The sequence below is a fragment of the Aythya marila genome (genome assembly GCF_965140915.1).
Source record: "Aythya marila genome assembly, chromosome: 4".
NCBI lineage: Eukaryota > Metazoa > Chordata > Aves > Anseriformes > Anatidae > Aythya > Aythya marila.
Window position 1 is genome coordinate 33064351 of NC_139045.1, and position 15884 is coordinate 33080234.

General features: G+C 36.2%; 1 protein-coding gene across 4 annotated transcripts in view; it reads left to right on the forward strand.

The window, feature by feature from the left end:
- Positions 1-15884, forward strand: part of LRBA (LPS responsive beige-like anchor protein) — a 390603-nt gene that overhangs the window by 180012 nt on the left and 194707 nt on the right. The window lies entirely within an intron of this gene.

Consider the following 15884-nt stretch of genomic DNA (forward strand, 5'->3'; position numbering starts at 1 on the left):
TCCTTAGTGAAAACAAATGGCTTTACCACAGAAATTGATCTCCAATTCCTGGTAGGTATTTAGGATAGCTAGATTACCAAAGAACTTTCGACTGTGCCATAGAACGTGACTCGTGTCCTCCTTGTTTGTACATGCTTCTCTCCTGTCATTTCAATATCCCTAGTACTGCTGCTCATATATTTAAATATTTTCCCATTCTCATGCCTAAAACATTTTCTCCTTCCATTTCCATCATTTAATGTCTAAAAGTTTGAAACGAAACAATAACAAAAAACTCTGTAGGTTTGCTTTTTAATAAATCCCAGAATGAAGTACTCGTTCCAGTACAACTGATTTACTTACATACCTTCAACTAACCAGCACTCATAAAAAAAAATCAGTTTAAAACAGTTTAGATTCTGGGCATTCAGAGAATCTACTTTCACTGGTTTAATTATTTTTAGTTTTTTTGTTTTTTTGTTTGTTTTTTAATTCTCCATTACTCATATAGTTCATTTTGCTTAAAGGATCCTAAATTTTTAACTGGAGAACAGCACTGGGAAGCCATTAACGTTATAATGCAGAGGTCAAAAGTAAAAGAGGTCATAAATTGAGATTAGCAGTAAAATTTTGCAAAAAATAAAAAATATCTTGGTTGTTAGATGCCCATCGTGCTGGTTTCCTTAGTTTTTGGTTTATTCATGTGACCTGAAAAGATACTATAGCGTATTTTAGCAATCCTATGTCACATAGTCAAGATTATAATCACATTATTTTTGTGACTAAATTTGTCAACAGACTTTGTGGAAGTAAAAACCTTTCTTGTTACTGAAAGGGATAGTGTTACTTGGGGTATTTTTCTGAAAATCTAGGACGAGGTATTTTGAAAGATCAACAATGTTAGATGGTTTGGGATAGTAATCCTAAAAGAATGGTATGCATTACTTATGTTCCACTGTTGTAAATAGTGACAGTGTCAGGAAGGATTTCTTTAAATGAATGAAGTTTATACAGGACATGCCATCTATAGTATGACTGAATAAACATTGATTCTAACCTTTATTCATGAAAGGCGGTAATCTCAGGCTAATGCCGCTCTTAACTCTGTACTTTCAAAATGATTTGCCTGATCTGATAAATTATGCAGTCTTTTATTTTGACCTTGTAACCCTGTAGAGTTTACTCAAACTGACTCCATAGTATTTGCCACATTAGCAGTATAATGGCTGTAACCAGTTCTTGTACTACAATTCATTCCGCAGCAAAAGGTAAACACTGGGCCATGAAAATTTATTGATTCAATTACATGATATACACATAGCGCCATTTGAAAAGTGTTTTAGGGATTAAGTCATTACATATCTTCTGTTTGGTCAAAAATCTGAAATACATAAACAAGGAAGCAAGCAAGTATTGAGAAATATAAACTCTTACTTTTACTGTATGGTACAATGTGCTGTTAGACATCAATCTAAAAGTTGTTTAGGTCAAAGAACAAACCAGACATTGAACTGTCATGCTTATAGCCCTGACTAAGGTAACTTTTGCCCTCAGTTAATCCTCCAAGTATGTTATACTTTACCATGTAAATTATTTTTGTGCTCAGATTCTGCCTAAGAGTCCAGGCTCCGCAGTTTTCTGTTTGAATAGAACAGAACCATTTTTTTTCCCTTAAACAGCAGAAGGACAGGCTTAAAAAAGAAAAGAAAGGAAAAAAAAAGAGTAGAAGCAAATTGATTCAAGTGTTATTGTCATTACATGACATCATTAATTTGTTTCATATTGTGTGGCCAATTTTGTTTCCACTAATTGTGCTTTTAAATCTAACATAGTATGTTTTTATCTTGCATTGGAATATCTGATGCCTTTATCTGCTCAAATTGAGAAGCAGTTTTCATACAATCTAGAGACAAAAACAAAACAAACGCTCCAAACAGTTGTCTTTATTTTTTCTCTTATTGTAGTGATTTGGAGTTTACAATATGGGCAAGGAAAATTCTGCATGACCTTTACAAAGTAAATTACACAATGGCATAAAAATATATATAATAACGTGGCACTAAATATATTAAACATGATCTGGTAGAGAGGTCACTAAGGTTTTAGGGTGCTAGAGTAGAGCATAGCTCTGAAGTGAAACTGGTTGTTTTTCATATTTCTGCTTCTTTTGTCTTTTGTGCTCCATCTTTTTTTTTTTTTTTTTTCTCCAGGTGCATGTATTAGAAAATGATGAATATCTTTATCTTTAAGGAGATATTTGCATTTGCTCTAGCTAATGCAGACAGGATAGTTGCTGGGAATTGCACTTGAGAAATGGAAGGAAAATATCCAATTTAAGTCACTGCTTTATGCAAACATAATTTTGGAGATGTGTTTACTCTCATGTGTTTGGAACATGGTTGAAATAAGAAAGGCAAAGATTTTCTACACAACAATTATAATATATTTACAATACACATGTAGTGCTGACTATTTGATCTGTAATTCAGCACTGCTGACTAGCTTAGTTCTTGCTAAGAGAGTTTCCTGGTTTACATTTTAGGAGTTCATCCCTTGGGTTTGTTCTTTGGACACTGTTGGTCTGGTAACTGATGTTGCCATGGATTCAACAGCAGCTCTGGCAGAATGGCCAAAGTTGCTTTATGGGGAAGCACAGTAGCCATGTGTGCTTAGAACACTCGTATTTTAGGGATAATTAGGAAACTGGAGAGGGGGAAATGAGTGGTACATGGAGCTCCTGGTGTCTGATGAGCACAGACATCGGCTTCAAATGACCCAGTAGCATGCAGACAGAAAACTAGTCAGTGGCAACCTAAATAACTATTTCTGTGATATAGCGGTTCTGCTACTCAAACCCATTGTAGAAATTTAGATTTCAAGAGAGAGGTGGAATGAACTGGCAAAAAAAAAATAAAAATGAAAAAGTAGTATGTACTGACATTTACCTCTTGGTGGGAAGGGGCTTGAATGTGTATAAAAGGGCTCTTACTAGGAGGAGAGTAGGGCACATGAAATGAAGATGAAAAGAATGGAGGACTCTGGAGAAGGAGAGCACTCAGCCGATGAAGGTAATGGTTTTAGAGATGAGGGATACCTATATCGCATTAAATACCCACAGAACTGCCATTGAGAGAAGGGGAGAAAGAAAAACGGTCTACTTTTAGGGTTATAATGTTTTAATCCTAAAAGCATGGTATAAAATTGCTCTAGTAATGCAGGTATAAATTGTGTATATTAGTGTTAAGACACAGCTTTAAGCTTCTGTGAAATAAGGCTACAGAGTAATTTTATATATAAATAATACAAATCTAGACTGCCCATGATTCTCCAGGTAATAGTTTATTTCTATTGTTTTCTCCCTTTTACGTTCCCTGCCTGTTTTTCTTTTCTCCTTCCAGCTGGGGCACTCTTTACCGCCCCAATCCCCTGTGTTCACAGTTACTGAAATCACAAATTCAAGAGTTTAGAAGTTTAATGAATGTCAGAGCTTACCTTACTCAATCAACTGTATTTTGGCCTTGTATGTATTATAAAGCAGCTTTTAATTGGAGAAATTCTTACTCTTGTTTTCGGGGGACCATTGTCACATTTAGCGCAAAGAGCGACAACCACTGAACATCTATTCAAAATATTTATGCTTGGATTTCCATCAGTAGCTTAGATGCTGCTTGCTGTGTTAAAATTTTCTCCTGCATTTTAAACAGTTTTACTTTATTTCTAACACTGCGAAGTAGATCTATATACTGTAATGAATACAAAAGCCTAGGGTATTGTCTATAGTGTTTACGTTGTAGTATCTGACTTCGCAAATCTTCAGAGCACCTTTTTAGAGTAACTCATAATTATTCCCAATTTACAGATGGCATACTGGTGCACAGGAGGAGAGATTAAGGGCAGAAGTGTCCTCTGCCAGGTTTTCAAATTGGCTGGCCATAGCACACTTTTTACAGTAAAGCAGCCATTGACTTCAGATGTTGCTCTGTTCTCAGCGGTTCCTCAGTTTGGTGTTCAAGGTTTCTTTCTAGTTACCAAGAAGATGCAAAATAGTGTCAGTGAGATGTTCTGCTCAAATGAGATGATCAGTCTCATTTGGGTTCTGTACTGTGTCTCCTCCTCTCTGAAGACTGAAAAGTCTCCTTTTCCAGGCTTCTCCCTTCTGTGCCTTTGGATGTCTGCAATAAAAAGGGATCACTCACATGGTAGCAAGGGGAATGGTCTGTTGTAGTGACAGACCAGAGATTTAAGGACAAGTGTTACTAGTATGTTTGAACTACAGAAGTGGTAAGTGAAGTTAAGTTAGGGATGTAACTAAATCCACTCTTTATTTAAAGCAGCGTGCATGATCAGTGTCAAAAGCTATGATGTCTGATAGATCAGCAGAAGCTACCGAACCTATCTTTGGAAAAAATATGGGATTAGATGGCAGAAATGATAAACAGAAGGTTTGAAAGCAAGATATTGAGAACTAAGAACTGATAAACTATGTGGCATGGTGTACTTTCTGACACAAGTAATACACAGTCGAATTAACCGAATTGTTTGCTTTATTGCTTGCTCATACCAAAGGTTTGATGTTTTGGAATAGGCATTTGTTTAGTGGCTATATGATATTTAAATATATTATTTATACATTCATATATTATATTATATAATATATAATAATATATAATTATATATATAATATATAATAATATATATTAATGATTATAGATTTGTACAAATAAATTTACTTAGATATCTTGATGAGTGTCCTTAAATACTTAAGGGCTGTGTAAATCTCTAAATTTAAAACACATTTCATACTCTTTTTGTTCTTCATTGGTGAAAAAAAAAAAAAGAAGTTGAACAACACTGTCCAAGCACTGCTTGGTTGGCTGGATCTTTCATAGAGTTTGTCATTGATTCCATATGTGTATCTACTGTCTAGCCTTCATGGTGAATGATACCTTTTATCTTTGGGAAATCTTTAAGCAATTTAACTTTGCTTAGCTTATTGTTCAGTAATAAGGAAATAACATAAGGAAAGTGATTTAAAATACTGTTTTACATAAAAAATGGAACTACTTATTCCTTCATTATATGAATATAGCTCTATATTACTATTAATTTAACATCATTGCCCTTCATTGACATAAATGGTTTCTATCAGCATAGTTTAGTCTTGAGATAAATGATCTATCAAGAAACAAAATACAAATTTTCTTATAAAGAAAAAGGAGGGGGTAAACTGTATTTTTGTTACCTCTAGTGTGTTCAGATCACCTAAGTAACAGGTTAAGGGGGAGGAGTGGTCAAAAATATCACAAGTAGTTCATATCATTTTCTTGCAACCTTAGCACTTCACCATGAACATTATAAATGACTGATTCTCCTTTAGGTACTGACTCGCTTTAGGATGATGTATGAAATAATATGTGTTTTGCATGTCCTGTTTGTAATGATAAAGGTCATATAGTATCATTTACATAATCTCTAGCCAGAAATGAACTCCAGCAATATCTTCTGTATAACATATACATTATCTGAGGTTTAAAACTCTCATTATTCATGAAAGTTAATTTTACAGTGGGTGTGAATGATCTATCTTATGGCTGCTTTTTTGATCATTCTATAAAATAATATGGAGCAAAGCCTGCACAAATAGCAGGAAAACCAGTAAAGAGTGATGCATTTGCTTGACTCTGTGTATACCCGATTGGATCTTGATTGATGGCAATCATTTGTCTTTGTCAAAAAAAGGAGAAAAATTCAGACATTGAAATAAGAGTGCTATCAAACTTTCTACAATGGCAGAAAGATTCTATTAATGTAGCCTGAGAGTATTAACTGTCTCTGCTAGAAAATGATAAAGAATGTTAATTTTTTTTCTCGAGCATGTTTAAGTGTAAACTGCATTATTTTGTCTGTGTGAAGACTAAGAGGGGCATACTACAGATTTATGGCATGATGGAATTGGAATAAAAAACAGTAAATTACAAAAAAAAAAAAAAAAAAAAAAAAGGAAAGGAGAAACAAAAAGCCAAATACAAGAGCTTAATCCTTCTGATTATGATTTCTCAACAAAACAATAAAAGTTTAAGTAGCATAGTGTCGTAAAATCCTTAATGCTGCATTCCAATTGATATTGAAGCTTTGAAGACTAACTTCAAAGGAGCTCGAACAAGAGCAAAAAATAGATATAAAATAAACAAAAAAAATGACAAGCTTGGTTTTAGGAGTCCTTTTGTATGTCAGATCTGGGAATATTGACCCATTACTTGAATGGACTTTAAGGCAACTTCCTTATTAATGATACTTAGAAACACAAAGCATATGCTTGTGGGTAATAGTGTATTTAAGTGGAAAAATGTTGTTTCACAGTAGGATAATGCTAGAGATACAAGAATGCTTTTTCTTTTTAAATAAAGGAATATCTTTCCATATATTTTATATATATTTAAAGGATTAATCACTGTATTTATCATACCATTGGTATCTGTGGGTTTTATTACATGTCTTTTATGATCTCTGGTTCTAAATAGCAGCATTAAAGTTTGATTACTGTTTATTTTCCAAATCATGAACACAGCAAATTATCTCCATGAGTATTCTGTCTACTTTTACTCTATCTACAAACATTTTTAATCCTAAACTTTTTAAAGAATAAGTTAAGTGTAATTTTAAACCTTATCGTTTATTAGTCCTTGATGCATCCTTATAAATTAGTATTTGAGAGATTTTTTTTTTCTTTAAAGGATGGCCGAGAGAAAGGCCATATCAAAATTGGGAACCAAGAACTGCAGTTTTGTACTGTTGTGCTTTGTGGCCCACATGAAGTCACTTTTAATCTTTTGGCTATTTCTGCACTATGTATTCGTAAAAACATTTTCCAACTTTGCATTACTTCATTGTGTGCCTGAGCATGGTAGCAAGCTCACAATGCAAACATTAAAAAGCAGTATAAACGCAGTGTTACCTGTCCGTGCTTAAAGAAACTCAGTGACATTATTAAAACGTTCACACTTGTGGGTGGACTCATTTGATAACTTTCATGATGCTGTTGCTACTGCTGCTGAGGATTCACATCTTATATTTTAATATTTTATAATCATTTTAGATTGGAGAAGTATTTACTTTTTTCCATCAGGGGAGAGGAGGGGAGTAATAGGGTTAGGCAAGACACTTGTTCCAAAGAATGACTTGTATGATTGAAATTTTTGCTGTTGTTATGAGCAGCTGCAGGATTCCTTCATGACAGAGAAATTCTGGAAGTGGAAACACTAAGTATTACATGTACACACTGCTTCTTCCCCCATCTTCAGAAAAGCACCAAATGAGTACCAAACTGATATTGTAGGACAGCATTAAGAGTATAAGATTTCATTTTCAGGGAGCAATAGAATCAGGATCACCTTCAGTGTCCCAATAAGCTTCACTGCTTGTGTTTACTATGGCACAGCCTTTAATTAGGTGAAGAAATATTCTATCTAGTGCTCTCCTTTCCTTTGCTTCCCTCTTTCTTCCTCTCCTCTCTTCTCCCTGTCCTTTCTCTGTGCTGCTGCCCATCTGCCTGCAATTCCTGTGACCATTCATCAGATTTCTCATTAGACCTTTTCTTGCTTTCCCCAGGTTTTTGTCCTAGGCAGACCTGGTTTTGTGCCACCTCTTCCTGTACCCTGCCTCTTCTGCTGATTCCCAACTCTGCTTTTCTCTGCTTGATCACCAACAGATCATGTCAGCATAATCTTTCCCCGTGGCCTCTCAACTCTCACATTTTTATCTAGATGCTTCCTTTGTTGCCTCAACAACAAAGACACTTAGTTCTGTATATGAATGAAAAATTTTCTCCTTTGTACTGCTTATGTTTTAATGGATTTAGAGAGCAGCAGAGAAAGACAAGTGAAACTTTATTTGTCCCAGCGTGTTTCGATCTGTCTAGAGTAGCCATTTCAGAGAAAGTTTACATTGTTTTTTGAAGATGAAATTCTGGATGTGACATCAGCTTTTGTCTGTGGGAATATGGCCTTGTCATGGACCATGGACTAAGACTGTTGTCTTTGAGTTTGACACAGGTGAAGTCACAGATCAGGCCTATGACAAGTGTGATGGGGGAATCTGAGAGGTACAACCGAGGAAAGGGTGGGTAGCACCTTCAAAGTTGTTTTACTATTAGCAAACATCTTCTGCTTGTACACAAACTGTGAACTTCCAGAGCTATCACCATGGCTGTATTTGGCAGTCTTGAACAGAAGTAATGAAAGAAATACTTTAAGCAACAGCTTCTGTGGAGGGAAAAAAAAAAAAAAAAAGGAAAGAAAGAAAAGTTAAAGTTCTCTTAACGTAGAGACTTTTGACTTGAGAAATTGTATTCCAAATTATAAAATTTAAATTTCAGTAAAGATAAAAAAAACAAACAAACAAACAAAAAACCTTAGAAGAATCCTGGGCAAGCAGAATTACCTGCAAATGTATCAGCATCAAACACTCAAAAGCCATTCAATCTGTGTCACAGAATAAATTCAGTAAAATAACCTGTTATGTTTGTTAATGTGTTAATTTCTTATCCCCAAATCCCATAGTATCCTGTAATCTCTGTGATGATTGTCAGGCTGTCTCTTCTCTTATTGCCCCCTTCCCTCACTGGAATTTTTTGGGGAAAATACCATCTTGCAGTGATTAGTATCAAAGATTGGTTACTTCTATCATATGGTTTGGTAAGTAATCCTTAGCTATTGCTGTGATTTGCTGCTTTCCCATATCGCTTCACACATGTATTTCATTTCCAAAGTTTAGCAAAGTTATTCCCTATAAAGAGGGTGAAAGTCTAGATGAAAGCCATCCCTCTTGTGAAAACCATATTCTCTATCCCTCTTAGTGACTAGTACAACAAAGTAAATTTTAATGGTGCATGATACTGAAAATGAATCCTGGTGACCTTGAGAAGCTGTAGCAAAAGATCAGATTTTATTTGAATCCTCTTGCCATTGTTTTCATTATTGTATTTTTAATTTCTAGTTGAAAAATCTAGTACTGGTAGCTGTGTATACATGCAGTATTTGAAACAATACAAATTAAAATTCATAAGTCACTTTAAAAAAGCAAAGTGATTTGTGTGTAAATTACATTTTTTATTCTTCTCTAGAGCTGTGTTCATTTTATTAGTAACTGAATTCATCTTCCTCCTCAAATAAGAAAGAATGGTTTGTCATCTGAAAACATTATTTTTTACAACAATGGAAAACTTGTCACTTGATCTTATCCTTGGTATCTCTCACAAAATGCAGGGCCTTTTTATTTTGAAAAGGAAAGTAGAAACATTCAGTTTTCATGATGCAATGAAACAATCTTTTCTCAAGTTTGAGTGTCAGTCTGAATTACCTCTATTGACATTTTTCTCAGCAAAGAAGCTAATTGCAAAAACAGCAGCAACAAAAACCAAACCTCAGTTCTTTCATTCTTTCACTGATTTTTTTCTTAAGAAAAAAAATATATTTGCAATGAAATTAACAAACTTTGTAAACAATGTTTCTTGGAGAATTTGTATTACATACTGTATCAAAATGTTTGGGCTCTAACTTTTCATCATAAGCTACTGAAAAAATAAGGTAGCTTAGTTTAACAGGGCTAATACATTATTATTTCTAAAGCTGAATAATGGAGAAAGATGTGACTTTACAGATAATTACACGTATAGTTCATGTAAGTGGGAGGGAGATTATTTTCAAGGAAGAAAATGTGCATTATGATGCAGCATGGCTAAATTATGCTTCTAAATATATGCACAATAATTTAGCAGTGATATGGTCTTAAATAATCCTCTCTGAAGAATTTACATAAAACAGGAATTAACATCTCTAGCAAAAATAAATAAATAAGTAAATGTTGAAAATTGTTTGGTCGTTCCAGAGAAACGTTCTGCTCTCACATTTGCATTCTGGATTTTGAATATGCAATTTCTAGTTGTGTTAGGGATTTCTGTAATAAGTAAAGGATTGCTCTCCTCAGTGTCCCTGAAGTGGAACGCTAACAGTATCATGCAGTGTACAGGTACTTGATTTATACACACACGGAATTCTGTAGTCTAGAAACTAGGGTTTGCTCAGGCCACTTAAAACTCTTTACTTTGGTGCCTAAATGACATATTAGAAAAGCAATTAGCACAGTCTCAGCCTGCTGTTTTTCACAGCAGTAATTCTTCCCAATATCTGTGCTCTGACCCTGAGGGCTGAGGCCACTGATACTTGCATTTGTTTGAAGTCTGCTTCTCTGCTCTGGACAAGAACTTGGAGGAGAGACACATTGGGAGGAAGAAGGGAGTAGGAAGGGAGTAACCACCACCTAAGCCTCAGGAAATCCCTGGAGTTGAAAATAGTTGGAAATTGACAGAGTACTAGGGAAGAAGTCATACGTGATCAGCTTTGTACTTAAGCCTCCGCTGACATTTTTGGATGCAAACTTTGGGGCTACACTTATGGTGAGAAAAGATGCAGCCATCCCTGCACTCCTGTCCCCGAGGCACATTCACTTCCCTGTGCTGGAGGGGACAGGCAATGCCTCAGGGGCTGGCTTCTTGCTGCTGCTGTGGCGTGGTGCCCTTGGGTGCACTCCAGCAGCAGTTACCCCAGATATAGCTCAGTTCTCCTCTCCAACAGGGAAACCTCTCAGTGGTGCTGAGTGACCATGGGACAAGGAATCTTTGCTTCTTGTGGCTTATTTTTTGAGTGGTTTTGAGTGGAAAGTAAGGATACATGGAGGAAGGAATATTGCAACGTATGTATTGCCCAGTCCAGGTGTTCATTACCAAGTTATTTGCTAGTTTTCTTTTTTAAAATAACTATTGAAAAGAAGTTTACATTTTCTCGATTAGTTGCCTCTGGTGTATCACCTTATAAGCTTCCCTCCTAGAGCAGCCCTTGAATTAGAGCATTAAAGTAATCTTGGGTAGTTTAGCACTCTAAGGTTGCTTTACTGCAATAACCCTTTGGCAGCCTTCCTAACATTACCAAGGATGGCTTCTGCACTTCTCTTTCATTAATGAGTTCAATTCCATGACCTGCTCTGGTGGGAGGTGTCCCTGCCTGTGGGAACCAGAAGGTCTTTAAGGTCCCTTCCAACCCAAACCATTCTGTGACTCTCTGATAAATATAGCCAGGGAATAAGTGTAATTTTCAGAGGGAGTTAATTACAGTCTTCAGAGCCTTTATGACCCTTGGCCGTCAGTGGATCTCAGGAGTTCAGTAGCTTGAGCGAGCCTCAATAAGGTTGGTGGTTAAAGCTGCAGCTATTCAGGCAAGGTCAAATTCACACTCAGGGATGTGGTATGAAGTAGTACTATAATTATGTAAATGTCAGATGAAGGTTATTGGTGTGTGCAGAAAAGACCTCGTGACATTCACCTGGAATACACACTTTGATTTTTCCAAACGGAGGTTCCCCCATCAGCTCCTATCCTCTGAACATTTGTCATCCATTAATGCTGCTCTGTAGTGTAGCACAGGTGCTATTTCTGGCCAGGTTCTTGTGGACACAGTGCAGCCAGTAGGCGTGGAGCAGTATTTGCACTGCCTGCAGACACTGCCGCTGTGCAAAGAGCTGCTCCTGGGCAGCACCTCCCTTCCCTTGCAGACTCTGTGGGGTAACAACTTTGAACTTGCCTCTGTGCCACACATCAACTGCCAGCCTTTTGGCTCCTGGGTCATTGAACATACATAATACTCTAAAAGAAGATAAGGTGTGTTTTAGGTTACTTTATCTTTCATTTAAAACTTGATTAAATATTGTCTTCTCTATATTGTGTGGAAAAGGGTGCTTCCTCATAATTTGGTGGCATGTTTTTATTTTTAGAGACACTTCATAAGGCTTTCAAAGGAAAAATATACTCAAGTTAAACCCTTTTAAAGGTTTTTGAGTCCTGTTGTTGCTTCCTCACCATGCTATGCTAGTATGGTAACAGTTAGGAGCCTTGCTCCATGTGCTCCTAGTGGTCTTGCGGGCTTGTACTTATTGTTTCCTGTCTCCGAGGGTGATACGATGTTTGCAGTTACTTGAACTCTTTCTTACATATGTTCCTGCAATCATCACACAGTGAAGTCATTTCCCAGATTTTTGCCGGCCTCAGATTTTTAAATCTGGAATTAGATCTCAGGCAGAAGTGTTAGCCTTAAAATTATGCTTGATTCTTTTTTTTTTTTTTTTTTTTTTTTTCTATTATGCACATTTCAGTTTTAATTATGTAATTATTTCTAAACAAGGAGTAGGAGAAATGCATGGTATTTTTGAAGTTGGATGTCTGCAAGACTTCAGTGTCCTAACCTGCAATCCAAATTGGTAATACTTTTTCCAACATATTGTGTAGCAGCAGTCAAACTTTCAGTGGACCTGAAAGAGTTCTCTGTTCCCTGAAGTATACTTTAAAGCAGAGGAGCAAGTATGTTCAAATTAACTTGTGATTAAGGCAGGAGTTTGAAGGAGGGATTTTCTTATCTCACCAGATGCACTCAAGAATATAAAATATATACTTTTTGTATTAGTCTTTCTTTTTTATTCCAGGTTAAATAAATAAATAAACACGCATGTAAGCATGCCAAAATTGCTCCATCTCTCATAATTGGGAGGATGATCTTTCCTATCACAGGGACTAATACATGCTTCTCTCTTGAATGGAAAACTTGTTTTGGCAGGCTGGTTTGAAAGCAAGTGATCTTTTACAGACCTCACATAGATTCATTCCGGACTGGAAAGCTATTGATGTTGTAACTAAGTCTCAGTTATCTTTCCTTTTCCTCTCCTTTGTGTATAGTGAATTGCTGAATTAATTCTGTTACTAGACATTAATTTCAATTTCTTTTAGAGAAAAAAAAAAAAAAGCAAAAGTTTTGGGAAGGATAAAGCAATTATTTTAGACCTTTCTGGCAGAGGACCCTTAAAAAATTAATTTGGTTTTGTATTAGAAGAACATACAGCAGAAAAATATTTGCTGAATCGGAGGGGTGCACCATTATGTTTTTATGGAAGTAGGAGAAGTATCCAGCTGTTAAGAGAGCCATAAAAGAAAAGGATGTAGGTTAGCCACAGCTCTTAAAGTGCAGATATGTGGAAATGTGATTTCATCCTGTTTCTTCTAGAAGAAATGGTAGTGAAGCTGAAATGTTTGGGGCTGGTCAGATCTATGATGAATTTTTGGAAAAAGCTTTACTCTGATTTACTCTGTGTTTAATTCTTTTGGGGTCAGAACAATTTACAAATGAAATAACAGATCTGAGGAGATTTTCTTGTTTTGGTGAAAAGTTGATCTGTGTATGGAAACATGGTGAAAGGTTGTCATCTGAAATTCCAAGCTACTGGGAAGAATTAATCTGAGTCCTAACATTTTAGTGTACGTTACAGAATCATCATATGTTCTGTAGGGAGTCATTTGTGAGAGAAGACATGGGTCCTTCCTATGCACAGGCTTAAGGTGAAAGTATCAGAACCAGTAGAAATGGCTAAGGAGGTGGACAGAGATTGATCTGTCTCCTTTACCAGATGTAGATATACCCTCTAACCTACACTGTTATGCTCCATTGTTCATTTTGGCAAGGAAGGGATGAGCAAGCCCTGCAGACTTCATTTCTGCATTATCAGGAAAACATCAAAACATGAAACCAATAACATTCACTGTACCTATTTTTGGAAAATAAAATCATTATTTGCAATATGGATAGCAATTTATGGGATCCGTATGAACTGTAGTTAGTTTAAAAAACAAATTAAAACTTGTTGACTACAATCAGGTGTAGGAAGCGTGAGATCTGGAAAGATTTATGAGCTACTAAGCCAAAGCATCCTTTTTCAAATTCGCTGTTCATTCATTCTTCTATGGCTGATTCATGTTTGAACTAATTTTGCTCGAAGCCATGACAAAGATCTGATGTTAACTTATTACTTACAGAGAAGTAGAGTAGGTTTCAGTTAATTTATAATTAATCTTGATGGAAATAGAAAAATAATTGAACGATGTCATAAGATGACTGTCTTTTAAAGTGCAGCTTTATTTTAGACTGATCAAAATAAGATCAGTCTAAGATAAGCTAGTGGTCATGGTGTACACGATCACTACTGTATCATGTATTTAAGTGGGCCCTCTTTGAAGTATCAGCGTGCCTTGGAATGCCAGCACTTCAAAGAACACTGCTTCCAAAAAAGCTGCAGCTGTGGTTAGCCACCAAGGGGTTAATAAAGATCAAAGAAGAGCAGACGTAAATTCACACGTAAACAGAGGTGTTTTTAAACTGGAAGTTAAAAACACCATCATCTAGGACAGCAGCACCTTAAAGGTGGGCTTGTCTTTACCCTGACATGAAGCTTTATAATGTGTAAAGGAGGTCTGAAACATTTAGTGTTGACATTTGTTTCTGGAGTGCATTTTATATATTTATATTTTATGAGAGATTCAAAGCTTGTCAATGCAGAAAAGAGTCTGTGATATCTGGAATTGGCATTATTCTCTTTTGTTTTGCACACTAGTTAGATGGGAATGCATTTTTGGTATGACTTAAAGCACGGAGGTAGGGAGGCCTGGGAGGGGTATTGGGTCTGCAGTGTCTAATGTGTGGTTGAGACAGAGATAATATCCTGGCTATTTGCTGTATTAAAACCCACAAACAGCATTTCCACCATTTTTTTCAAATGCAGACCTAGGAATTACAGATCTGTGCAGTTTGTACTGTATTGTTTACATGGGGAAATGGCATGAAATATCTGGTAAGACATGCTTCCCTTACTGACATCTCTGTTTTTTCCCTCTTCACTGGAAGCACATGAAATTTAAACTGTACTAAGGTCCCTTATAATGGTACAGAGGTCCACAGAGTAACAGTTCTGTGCTATGTCCATGCAGACACTGCCTTGAGTTCACGCCTGGCTTTCCACATCTGCTACTTGGGAAAGATGTGAAAAAGAATGGTATTGCTTTCTCTTTTGAAGCATTAGGGGAAACACCCACAGTTTTTGATAACAGTGAAATGCAGATCAAGGCAAAATTCCTTTTAGAAAAAAAAAAAATCCTTTATAGACAAAGTCAAATGTTTTCTTGCAGAAGTGCTAGAAGAAGCAAGTAAACTATGATAATTTAATAGGTTATATTAATATTCTGCACAATTGATACTATGCCAAAGAAGTTTTACTTGGTAACTTTGGGCCTTTGTTATGACCAGTTGCTGTTACTACAGCAGTGAGTGTGGCAGAAATTAAGAGCCCGCCCATGCGTGATATTTTTTGCTTAAGGGTTCCCAATTATTTCCATTTGTGGAAGCCCGTCTTCTGAAACTATGGAATATGAATGCCTATGTGGGAGGAAAATGAAGATACTAAGAGAAGGTGCAGACTCTGATGATGTTGGAGTAAGAGTACATGATATGTCTTTTTTGATACCAAAAGTTCTTCATTATCCTTTTCTTCCTTCCTTCCCCTCACCAGCACCTTTTTTCCCCCTCTTTTTTAGTTACATAGTTGCTGGTCAGGCTGCAGTGTGAACGGGTTACTGATATAAAACAGAATAAAATATTCAGCCTTAAGAAGCTGAGATGGTTACTGTGGTCCAGGTTACAGTGGAGCCCTGCGAATGCTTACATGAATGCAGCTGAGAGGGAGGGAAAAGTAGATTTTCTTTAACTGGCTTTGCCATTGAAGGCAATACAGGTGATGTAGGTAGCATTTCCAAAGATCTCAAGGCACATCTCAGGAGTTAATCAATCTTTAATGTTCTGATGTAGATACATTATCAGTGAAGTGCTGTGAAATACATGCTTTGAGATAGTGTAGCTGGCCAAATAATATTTTAGTGGCAACTGACTTAATACTAACCAAACCTTTTCCTGAGTGCTTTGCTCATGCAAAGTTGTGAATCAGATCAGGAACATCATTTACTGGAAAACAGTCTTTTTCCT